This window comes from Thermobia domestica, unplaced genomic scaffold (genome assembly GCF_964235325.1).
Source record: "Thermobia domestica unplaced genomic scaffold, izTheDome1.hap1.1 HAP1_SCAFFOLD_1426, whole genome shotgun sequence".
Classification (NCBI taxonomy): Eukaryota; Metazoa; Arthropoda; class Insecta; order Zygentoma; family Lepismatidae; genus Thermobia; species Thermobia domestica.
Window position 1 is genome coordinate 27,576 of NW_027657136.1, and position 12,784 is coordinate 40,359.

The following is a 12,784-nucleotide window of genomic DNA, read 5'->3' on the forward strand; positions in this document are numbered from 1 at the left end:
GTGCATCAAATGAAAAGCAAGGCAGTTGGCGCGAATTGAAACACGTACTGTAATTTAAATGAAGTCGATAAATCGGCGGACACATCTAATTTTGCTGAACGAGTGAGTCATCATGCCACCAAAAACTAGCGGAAAGGCTGCAAAGAAGGCTGGTAAAGCCCAAAAGAATATCTCCAAGGGAGATAAGAAGAAGAAGAGGAGGAGGAAGGAGAGCTATGCCATTTACATCTACAAAGTTTTGAAGCAAGTGCATCCTGACACTGGCATATCTAGCAAAGCTATGAGTATCATGAACAGCTTTGTTAATGACATCTTCGAGCGTATTGCTGCTGAAGCTTCTCGTTTGGCCCATTACAATAAGCGGTCAACTATCACCAGCCGGGAAATCCAAACAGCTGTGCGCCTTCTTTTGCCTGGTGAACTTGCCAAGCACGCTGTAAGTGAGGGTACGAAGGCTGTTACCAAGTACACAAGCTCTAAGTAAAAATCTTCTTCAAGATTTTTCATTTCAAACGGTCCTTGTCAGGACCAACACATTATTCGAAAGAGTTAAATCACGAAATTTGCTTCATTCTGTTATGTAGAAACACGTTGAAATCCAATTTCTATATGCTGTTAGTAAAAAAGTAAAGCACATAGCGGAGATGTGTCGTGCTTGTATACGAAAGGCATTTACTCGCCGGAGATCTACACTTAGTCATAATAATTTACTTTTAAAAAGTGGTAATACATTCCGTGTTAAGTATAGTAGTAGGTGCACACGGATCGGAAATCAGGTTATTTTAATGTGCCGTGCAAATAAACAGGCTGTTAGTGTAAGAAATAGTGGGTATAACGCTTAGAATATCGATTAATCGCTATGAAATAATGTTGATAAATTATCTCTTGAAAGTACTATAAAATTAATGTTTCTAGTATTTTCGTACTTGAAGGATAATGAAATTTGAAAAAGAGATGCCAACAGCACCTGGTGTTCCCAGGCGGTCACCCATCCAAGTACTGACCAGGCCCGATGCTGCTTGACTTCGGTGATCGGACGAGAACCGGTATATTCAGCATGGTATGGCCGTTGGCGAATGCATATGGCTTCGAGTGAGTTATTGTAGCTACGTAGGTTTGTCGGTGAATACTCAAAAAGACCAGCGCGTGGAAAGCGTTGCTAATTGTTTTAAGTAATGCATGATTACGAAATTATCGTGGTGAACGATGTGAGAATATTCGTCTTTGTGAAAAACAAAATTAGAAAAAGTATACCAACAGCACCTGGTGTTCCCAGGCGGTCACCCATCCAAGTACTGACCAGGCCCGATGCTGCTTGACTTCGGTGATCGGACGAGAACCGGTATATTCAGCATGGTATGGCCGTTGGCAACTACCTTTTCTTCAATGTCCTGTTAAGGAAGTATGTTTTAAGTAAGAATTGACATTATTAACTATAAAGGCAAGCATATTAACGTCGTTAACATTACTTGGAATATACTAATATTCGAATAAATATTTGAATGTTCGAATGATGAGTGATTCGGATGTTCATAGTGCCACTGTGTCCTATCGAGTTTACTATCACGAACCACGTATGAAATTGTATATAAATAAATAAAAATAAATCCTTTATTAAGTATTGATTACAGGAAAAAGGCAAACTTACATTCTTTAATGTACACAATGAAATGTATGAAAGATATTTTTAAGATATGTTTCACTTACCCTTTATAACGCAAGGTAGTTTTCAGTGTAGCATTCTCTTCAGCTGCGAGATAACGTAAGGCAGATGATCATTCAGTCGTGAAGCACTAAAATGTAATATACATTTTAACTATTATCGATAAGAATTATTTACTGCAGGGATGCAAATAAAGTGAGGCAAATTAGTAAATAAAAACCGATACTGTAACTGATAATATAATTAGTTGTATCTGTATTAGTTGTATATACAGTAATCGCACGATTATCCGCGGAGTTGGATGTTGGCATAATCGCGCATAATCAGCAGTATGAGCAGAAAAGGGAAATGAAATGAAATATTTAGATTTACGTCGCATACTTATACCGGTTACGCTAAAGGAGACGGTGATGATGAGTACTGAATGAAGAAAGTGGGAGGAAACGGGAGAAACCCGAGAAAACCCATGAGCACGGTCTTTATGCACGACAAAGTTCACACGGCACGAGCTGGGATTGAATCAGGGACCCCAAGCACCGGAGGCCAAAAAACGGACAAAAAGTCTTTCGTGCAACTTTCGTTTTCGGTAAAAAGTTTACACATAATTTAGAAAGAGTAGTTTTCTGGTCTTTTTATTTCACAAGTTGGTTCATGTCTATATTTTTTACATGCATAAAAAATTTTTCAACTCCCTTGCTTATTTCCTGTTAAAGACCTCTACCTCTGATTGTATTTTTTGCACATATTCTTATTGTTTTCAGACAACATTTCTAAAAGCGTAATTTATCGTCAGCAAGAAAAGAAAAGGAAAGCCTCGGATAGTGGAATGTGTACTGTATATATATATATATATATATATATATATATATATATATATATACGTATTAGTATATAGTTTTATTTTATACGTCTCCTATTATTACACAATGTGCAGATATTGTCAAAGCGCAAGTAAATATGTATAACTCCCCGTTCTGCACTTAATAACTTGAAAGAAGTTCGGGGAAGGTAGTGTAACAGAAAGTGCAAACAGAAATGAGGGTTTAAAGGCATTTAATATTATTCCGTAGTAGTATGATTTTTTGTAAAAAAAAAAATATATATATATATATATATATATATATATATATATATATATATCTAAACATACATATTCAATGATATAGTAAGAGGTTAGCAGCACTGATAGAACTGCAGAAAGTACAAAACCGTTAATAAGAAAGAGAGAGAGATGGTGGCCGCTTTTGTGCTTTTCATTGGCTAATTCCGAATTGCGCGCGAATACGTACGAGATTTCTTTCTTTTTCCTCTTCGCAGCCCAGATGTTGCCAATTAGAAGTTTTTAGTACTACATTTGTATGAAAATGTTGCCTTTAAGAAATGTGGTTTGCATACAGAGAAAAGAGCAAAATGAATATTTACCTTAGTGGGCATGAAAAAAGACGAAACATTTTGCAAGATGGACACACGAACTTCCTTAATGCAGGCGTTCAGTACATTATTGTAAAGAAAAAAACACTAAAAAGAATTACTTCAATATCCCTAGCAACATTCAACAATTCATAGAGAAAAATCTTTATTTTGAGAACAATGGAAAACTATGTAATTGTAGATAACTACTAAATTTAATGATTAAGGAAAACGTTTAGGCCCGGCCCTTCAGAAAGAAAGTGCACAGAATATTCTCTCATGGAAGCAATTGCAAAATCAACATTTTGTTTGCAGTTATAATTAGAGGATCTATATACAGGGTGTTCGAAAAAGAATGTATCCTCTTGAAAGAAAATATTCTCTGGGCCCCTAATCCTTTATATACCGAAAGGAAGTTTGTATAGCATTTTTTCTTACCTTCGTTAGAAGAATTGAAAGTGACTACTATCGTGACACGGGAGATATTTAATCGATAGTCGAATTACTCACATACTCGAATGAACACGTCTCTTGTAAGGAGAGGAAAGGCTTCTGTGATCCGCTATCGCAGCTGTGTCATATCTGCAGAGAATGTTAGGACACAAACGTGATCTTTGAGAGCCTCGTGAAAAGAAGTCGCATAGTATCATGTGTGGAGACATCGGGGCCATCTGAAGAACGCTTCATCATTAGGACCAAGGGCGAGTTACGAAACACTCTGGGATATATTTATTAACATAACTTCTCGTCATTCTGCAAGTGTGGTGGAGCTCCATCCTATTGGAAAAGGAAACCTCGGGAGCCCTCTTCATGTGTAGGTATCGTTCACATCTGAAGCATGTGAAGATAGATTACTGTACTATCGTGTACCTAAAATCATACGAATACGAACATGTCTACACTGAAGGCAGTGCAGCTCTTTTTCTCTTTTTTTTGGTCATGTATTGTAACGCGGGGCAATGCACACAATAACATGTAATGTTGTGTATCATCATAAAGGGCCAGGGCGATGATTGGATCTTGATGGACGTGGAGAACTGATAGGTGATGTGAGTGGTATTGTGATCTATGGTTGTATGTTTACTGATGAATGCATAAGGAGAGGTGAAGGGGTTGCCTTTTTTTTTATGTCGATCGGGAGGGAAGCGATTGGGAAACTTTTGACTTTGTTTTTCAACCGAATATATTGATTGAATAGGTCGCCGACAATTTTACGGGGCGTCACGTCGTTGCCTTTTTCATGTCGATCGCGAGCGAAGCGAGCGTTTTTTTTTTTTTTTTTTTTTTTTTTTTTTTTTTTTTTTTACCGACAATATGTATTGAATCGGTTGCCAACACCTTTAGGGGCGCGTCACGTCCTTCTTTCTGTGCTGATCGCGAGCGAAGCGAGCGCGAAATTTTTGACTTTTTTTTTTTTTTTTTTTTTTTTTTTACCCACAATATTTATTCAATCGGTCGCCAACACTTTTAGGGGTGCGTCACGTCCTCTTTTCTCTGCTGATCGCGAGCGAAGCGAGCGCGAAATTTTGACCTTTTTTTCTCTTTTTAATTCTTTTTTTTCTTTAAGAAAAAATATTGATTTCATAGGTCGCGAACATTTTTACGGGATGCAACATCGTTTATTTGTTTTTCCAACCGTCTTTCTGTCTTGAGCCCCCGCCAAGTTAACTTTATGGTGGACAAAAACTATGTGCGGTGGGTTACCGCGGGGTTCTCCCGTTTCCTCCCACTTTCTTCATTCCACCACCATTTCAATCATTTCTCATAATCAGCGCCTCTTTTAGCCTAAGCGGCATAACGTGGGACGTAAAACAAAGATTTCCTTTAGTTGCTTTCTGTCTTGATTACGAGCGCGAAATTTTTTACTTTTTTTTTCTTTCTTTTGATATTATTCATTTAATAGGACGGCAACACCTTTACGGGCCGCCGCGTCGTCGTTTACACTTCTTCAGCCCATATTCTTTCTGCTTGTTCGTTTTCCGGCATCTTGTTATCACCGCCCGCGGCAATGCCTATGTCTTTCATCGCTTTTTGAAGCAAATCTTTAATAAATATGCACTCTCACATTTGTACTAATATGCATACCACAGTGGATAGACTGTAACTAGGAAAGCAGAAGCCTGCATATCATATTATTTAACAGTTGAAAGTGAACTGTCATTTTAAGTTTGATTTTGATCAGATGAGTGCAGTTCAACTCGTCGACAATTGTGAAGATTCTCGAGGTTAGGGACCATCCATTTTGTGCTTTGTAATGAAAATGGCTGCAGCCAAACTTCTCTGATCTGAATGAAACTTGGCATGATGATACATCTTGACCTGCTCTACAAGTTTATTTAGTATTTTCCGTTGCGCAGGCTTTTGCTTCTCCAGGTTCTCCCATGGAACTGAGAAACGTATTCAGTCGAACTTCTGCGGTAAGTCAGTATATCATCCTGAGAAGTTTGATCGAGATAGCAGAGGTTCGACTATTCGTTTTTCAATTCCATGTGATATTACAACACGGTGAACTAAATTTATATAGAAACACTTTGATTTTGTTTTGTTTTTTGCTAGCATTAAACTGAGAAAATGTTATTCAATAGACAGAGAACACCACTCAAAGAAAAGTACATCATAAGAATATATATATGGTTGCTGTGGTTCTCGGTTTAATTTGCTAGTTAAGAAACTTGCTCTAAATAAGTACATCTTACAGGTGAAAAACTAAGCCAGGCGATAGAATTAAATATAAAGTTATACACTTTTATTTTACGTTTACTAGTGTTGGGTTACTACTGTAAAATAAGTCAGTATATATGAAAGATAACTGTATTAGGTACTATTTTCCACCGGCGGTGTATTCTTGCATAGTGTACTTAATGTTTACAAGCGGGGCGCTACTAGTATGGATGCATGACAAGTGCTATTGAAACTCGAAAACTAACTGGTTTCCACTACCCTTGCTTATACGTATACCCGCGTCGCCTTCGCTCCTGTTCACTTTGGACGCACATTCTTGCTATCGCTCAGGCCCCCAGCTTTCTCCTGTTTTGGCTCCCTTAAATAGTATTCGTGCTTTTTATTGGCCACCTGGCAAAGCACTTGTAATGATTTTACACCAGTAACTCTAAAATACATGTGTATTACTTTATTTAATTCTGTCGTCTGCAGAATTTTTTTTTTTTTCGTACAAATATGCCTTTTCATGCAGAACACTGAATTTTGCCTGTAAATTTTTGAGAATATGCTGTGACGAAACTTGAGCACCGTTCTTCTTTTCTTTCTTATCACGAGTCTTCTTTAGCCTAATGAGCACAATCATCACACGATAACGACTATTCTTTTCATTTAACTTGTAAACAAGTTGAACTAATAATAATAATTGATGTACAAAGGAGAAGTGTCCTACATATTTGAGGTAAAAAATAAAATAAATATACTTCTACTTCATCCGTGTTTACAAAGTTAAATGTTATCGATTTACAAAAAATGGTCACCTATCCACACACTGACCAGGCTCGACACTGCTTGACCATACATATTAAAACATCGGTCCCACTGAATACACAAGTAGTAAGCACATTCACATAAAAATAATTAGGATTACAGTATATAAAATGCGTTAATTAAAATAGCAAATGCCTTACCTTATCACAGGCGATCCAAAGCCACTGCACATCATCTGCTACGCACACTATATTCCTCCAATATTTCACTCACTTCCTATATCACGCAACAGAAAATATTAATAAAATTCACTTAGCAACATTTTCATTTTTAATCAACAATACGTATAACAATTAAGAATAAAATTAATTGTGAGCACATTGTTATAATTAGAATACTGTTTTTATTCGTTTACAAATATGGGATTAATATAGAGCTGGCAGCAACAATATATACAACTCATCCTGTATGTATCGTAAATCCTAACTTGAGAAGACATCTCTGACGCAAACAATGAGACAAGAAATCAAATACTATATCCGACACATTTGGGGTTTATTGAACTTCAATGTTGGAAGATACCACCTTGTCGGTAGTACAAATGTAATATCCTTACAACACGCGGAACTTTTGCCAGGCATATCTAGGAATTTGGGAAGATTAATTGATATCCTTAATGTGCAATGTATGATTATGACGCATTGTTATGTACACGCAGACGGAACCAGGACAATCTATAGATGACATTTGCACTGTGTTTGGACAATTTGTTCGCAGAAAATAACCGTTTTTGTCTATGAATACTTGAGAACATGGAAGGTATGAGATATACATTTTATGCGCAAATATTATAATACAAATCATTGTTAGTTTGGTGGATGCGTGAAAGAAAGAAAAGGAGTAGATTTTTGCAGACGTCCGGATATAAAGCGAGAACTGAGAATACGCATCTATAACATCTATTTTCTTTGTGTTAATGATATCGATGAACTAAACGGGGAAACTAAAATACAACTGTTTGCAGTATAATTCGAAGTATAGTCAAGTGCAGAGGCGTACTCACGGGGTGTCCACCGGGTGCGGACTCCTCGCAAAAGTTCCTAAGTGAACATACATTTGCAGACTTTCTCATTAAATGTAGTTATTAACAGGGAAAATATTGATGTATCATCAATATAAATCTGATCTTACACTTCATCTGTACTCTGTCTGTATCATGTTTTTGTGAAAAAGTAAGTGGAATATTTATCGTGTTTTCGAATGCAGAATAATAGTATATAGACATAGTGGCTTGTAGTATTGGAACCTTGCCCCCCGAAGCTTGGATCCCTTAGAAGAAAAAAAAATGCATGCGCGCCTGGTGAAATGGTTAACGAATTCAGTTCACTCGATGAATCGACAGATAGTAATACACATTTCGACAGATCGACAGCATTCGACAGATACAGACATATGAAAGTAGCACAAGAATTAGGCGAAAGTCCGTGCGTTTCCTCAATTCACGTAGGAAACAACAGAAAATATCAACTACCATAAAATAATCCGTATATATATTTAATTTATTTGGAATAAAATAAATATAGAAACAACCTGTTCATACATAACTACGGTAAGTGCGTTAATTGCTAACGTAAGAACAAATATGAAACAAGGCACAAAATAAAAAAGAAAAATAAAGTTAAAGGGAATAAATATTTAGGCTTGATTGTCATTCGTATTAAGAAGCTGGGTAATAAAATGTTAAAATCTACAGAAAATTATGAAATTAAATCAGGATTTGAAATAAAAGTCTATACATTGGAAGTAGGCCAGGGAGTTTGCAAGGCAGATGTGTGCGACACGCGTTACTTTATAGATTCCCTTCATTGAACTATAGTAAGCAGTACGAAGATGGTACTTTGCGTATAATCACAGGAAGGATTGAAGTTAATTACCATGGTAATATAATTATTTATTGATAAGTATTTCCATGTTAAATTATGAAAATTATAAGCACAAGGAGGGTGAAAAAGTAGTGTGACCGACTTAGCAATGACTGAAACATAAAATAGAAAAGCGAATAAAAACAAATGCCTTTTGAGTTATGTGGAATAAAGTTTCTTCTAGCCAGTAAGGAAGAATAGGATCTGGTGCATTCATTGAATACCTGAAAAAAATCGTTTATCAAAATAGAAGGAAACACACTTATCGTTGTGGCAACTACGAACTTCTGTTTACCTCAGCCCGCCTCAGCAAGTGCTTTCTATCCGGTCCGCGCTCCGTAACCAAACTCAACGCTGCCTGCTAGCGAAAATTTCATTCTTCAGTATCGTTGAGTTTATTGCAGAAAGCAATGGCAGATACGGCATCAGCACCTGCAGCCCCGGCACAGGCTTCTCCTAAGAAGTCTGCAAAGCCTAAGAAACCAAAAACAACACCTTCTCATCCAAGAACATCAGAAATGGTGAACAACGCCATCAAGAATTTGAAGGAAAGGGGAGGAAGTTCACTGCAAGCTATTAAGAAATACATCTCTCAGAACTACAAAGTGGATGCCGAGAAGCTTGCTCCATTTATCAAGAAATACTTGAGAAGTGCAGTTGCTTCTGGGTCTTTGGTTCAGACCAAGGGAAAAGGTGCATCTGGATCGTTTAAGCTTAGTGCTTCATCGCTGAAGGAGAAGCCTGAAGGTGGATCTTCAACCAAGGCGAAACGATCAGCATCAAAGGAGAAGAAGCCTGCGAAAAAGCCAGCAGCTAAACGTCCCAAGAAGACTGGTGAAAAGAAAAAGGCTGCTGCTCCCAAACCTAAGAAATCACCATCTAAAGTGAAGAAGGCAAAAACTCCCAAGAAGCCAAAGGCCCCGAAGCCAAAGAAGGCTACAGCAAAACCGAAAAGTGCTAAGAAGGCTGCACCAAAGAAGAAGTAAATGTGTCAGTAAATCATCTGACATTTTAAAACGGCTCTTTTTAGAGCCATCAAATACTTTGAGAAGAGTAAAATTGTGCTTTTCCTATCATTATCACATGTTCATTCATAGCAATGTATAGTATACACGCAAGGGACTTTGAGTTTTCTTTTTAACCGAAGCACTTCTTGATGTAAGTGCTTTATAACAGAGGGGAATTGAGGGTGGGGAAAGAAAGCTTTCACGGGTGTCAAGAATGGTGTACTCGAAAAAAAATGGGGAACACATTACGTAATGTCAATTTGTGATCACTTACTTTTTCCTTGTTCCTATCTTCAAGTAGCGAAACAGTACAGAAAACGCACTTAATGCATTTGTTAGAAAAACTTTTGCAGGCTGACTGGGTTCGATTCTCGGTGGGAGCTCAAATGTTTCGCATTGCACGTTAATAAGTAGGTCCACGTTTGAAACAGCCTTGCTGCTGAAAGGGACACTAAACTAAAATCAACTCTTTTCAAGGCTGGGGTGAAAGAAATGTTCGAACTTATTACAACTCGTGAAAGTGAAGTAGACTATGTTTCAATTTAACGTCGTACTATTATGATTTTTATGATAAAGGAGACGGGTGATTACGCCTAATGAATGATGGAAATACTGGTGTAATGAGAAAGTGTTAGGAAAAGGGAACACGCTAATAACCACGGATACCGTCTTATAATTCGTAATATTGCTATAAAGAAAAATAGTAACACCAGCAGAAATGTAGGTGTACAATTGAACTGATGTTAAGTACAAACAGACACTTAAAGAAAGTTTAGTTTAACGTTTGCATTCAACAGCAGCGACCTCTGACAAAATAATATTACTTTTGCTACCTTGGAAGAAGTACATATTTCGCCTGCGAGTTCTATCAGATTAATAACGTTGAGAAGGGCAAACAGTGGTTGAATCGAAGTTAAGTTATGCAACATATGGCAAAATCGAACCCTTGACCACATAAAACGAAGATAATCAATCGGTAAACATAGGGGAAAACTAAAGAATATACTTGAAAGATAGGATGATATACGAAACGACAGGAAAACGAAGGTAGATGTATTAACTATGCAACATACGGCGTGAGAATTTAAAAAAAAAAGATAACAAGTATGGACAAGATCCTTGTTAGGATAACAGCATCTCTAAGTAGTGTATTGGTCCTAAAAAGGACCGTTTTTGAACTCAGTGCCAGAACTTCAAACTTAAGCACGTTCCCCACGGATGCGGCGAGCAAGCTGAATGTCCTTAGGCATGATTGTGACTCTCTTTGCGTGAATAGCACACAAGTTGGTGTCTTCGAAAAGCCCTACAAGGTAAGCTTCACTTGCCTCCTGTAAAGCCATGACAGCTGAGCTTTGGAAGCGAAGATCTGTCTTGAAATCTTGTGCAATTTCTCGGACGAGTCGTTGGAAGGGCAGCTTGCGGATGAGCAATTCAGTGCTCTTCTGGTAACGACGAATTTCTCGGAGAGCCACAGTACCAGGCCTGTAACGATGGGGCTTTTTCACTCCACCGGTAGCTGGAGCACTCTTTCTTGCAGCTTTGGTGGCAAGCTGCTTTCGAGGAGCTTTGCCTCCAGTAGATTTCCTAGCTGTCTGCTTGGTACGTGCCATTGCAACTGTCACGACTTGTTTCAAATAATTGCGCGCTGAATGAAGTCAAGTTATATAAAGAGCAAAACCGTTAAATCAAGCTATTTCTCATTGGATAAAGTCAGTCGAAAAGGACAGTTCTCATTGGCTTAGACACGTTTTGTGTTTTTCCTCCGTGCTTTCCCTGCATGATCGAAGGAACAAAACCACGAGTCTTGGGCTGCTTGGGCTTGTATTTCTCGTGTGTGGTGAGCGAAGCAGTAACATATCGAAATGACAGGACGTGGAAAAGGAGGCAAGGGTCTTGGCAAAGGAGGTGCCAAGCGCCACCGTAAAGTTCTTCGTGACAACATCCAGGGTATCACCAAACCCGCTATTAGGCGTCTTGCTCGCCGTGGTGGTGTGAAGCGTATCTCTGGTCTCATTTATGAAGAGACCCGAGGAGTATTGAAAGTATTCCTGGAGAACGTAATCAGAGATGCTGTTACATACACAGAACACGCCAAGAGGAAGACAGTGACAGCTATGGATGTTGTGTATGCCTTGAAGAGGCAAGGAAGAACCCTGTACGGTTTCGGAGGTTAAGTTGGGGTTCCTCCTATTTTGGATATAAAATTGGCATAAACGGCTCTTTTCAGAGCCAACAAATTTATATAAAGGGAAAGATTTACTTTGTGCGATTTTCTGTTAGATTATAAGAATTCGTGTAACTACATTAAAGCCTTTTGATGCACACTAAATTACAGACGTAGAGAGATTAATTTGAGAAAATCATACGTTTTTTTTTACATTATGTACGTTCATGTATACGTATTCATATCATGTAGCAGTATTAATGCTGGAGAAGGGGTTCTGGTTGGAAATTGGCGATTTGTTGGAAGTAGCGAGCATGAGAGATGCGAAACGCAAGTCGGAATTTCTGTTCTGACAGTAGGATGTACGTATAGAGGCTTATACAACTTCTATACTGTGCTGTGAGGGGCGAATAATGCGTTAGAAACCTGAATCTTGTCCTTTATCTTGTTTACGTGGTCTTGGGTTCGATTTCTTTCTTTTGCGGTAGTGTCTATTGTGATTTACATGTAAATTAATGACACTTCGTAGCGGGTTGTTACTAAAATAAAGAGTAATACAAATATGAGATGTAGGTTAATGCATTGTATACTTCACATTATTTACTAAAGAAAGGCAGTAGTTACAAGAAACCTAGGCTCGCTCGTTGGGCACAGTAGCAAATGAGTTCTGAGATCAGAGAATAAGAGTAGTTGCGTATTACAAACCATATACATATAACACATATCACACAAATATGAATATCGACCTTGCAAAGAATAAATCGTACTTAAGTGTGCATTTAATGTCATTACTATGTTGCAAAAGAAATTTAGGAAAGTTTTCTGATCCGCTCTGTTCATGATGTCATTGGGGCATAGTAATGAACAATAATAAATGTCGAGAACATATTGAACAGAGTAATTTCAGCCAAGCCAACGCAAGAGAGAAACATGAGTGCTTTAAGAATGTTGGAAATTCCTTTGTCTAGCATGAAGTACATGAGAATATGTGGTATGAGGTTTTCTTCCATTGCTGAGAATCTGGGCTCGACTGTCCTGTCCTCTGGGTAATATGAGCCCGATGTACGCAAATATCAAAAAAATGTAGCTAGCGACAATACAAAAGGTAATGATCTTATAATTAATAATGTAGTGGGAACTAAGCACATCGCTGTTTGGAGTATTCTAAAGTTAGTGTGACTTCCTATGG

At 37.9% G+C, this 12,784-nt stretch overlaps 2 non-coding genes across 2 annotated transcripts; both read right to left on the reverse strand.

Moving 5' to 3' along the window:
• Positions 1-955: 955 nt before the first annotated feature.
• On the reverse strand, positions 956-1,074 carry LOC145677832 (5S ribosomal RNA). Its single transcript, XR_014130045.1, has one exon. It is a non-coding gene; the product is annotated as a 5S ribosomal RNA (ribosomal RNA).
• Positions 1,075-1,251: 177 nt separating this feature from the next.
• On the reverse strand, positions 1,252-1,370 carry LOC145677834 (5S ribosomal RNA). Its single transcript, XR_014130047.1, has one exon. It is a non-coding gene; the product is annotated as a 5S ribosomal RNA (ribosomal RNA).
• Between the last annotated feature and the right edge of the window lie 11,414 nt (positions 1,371-12,784).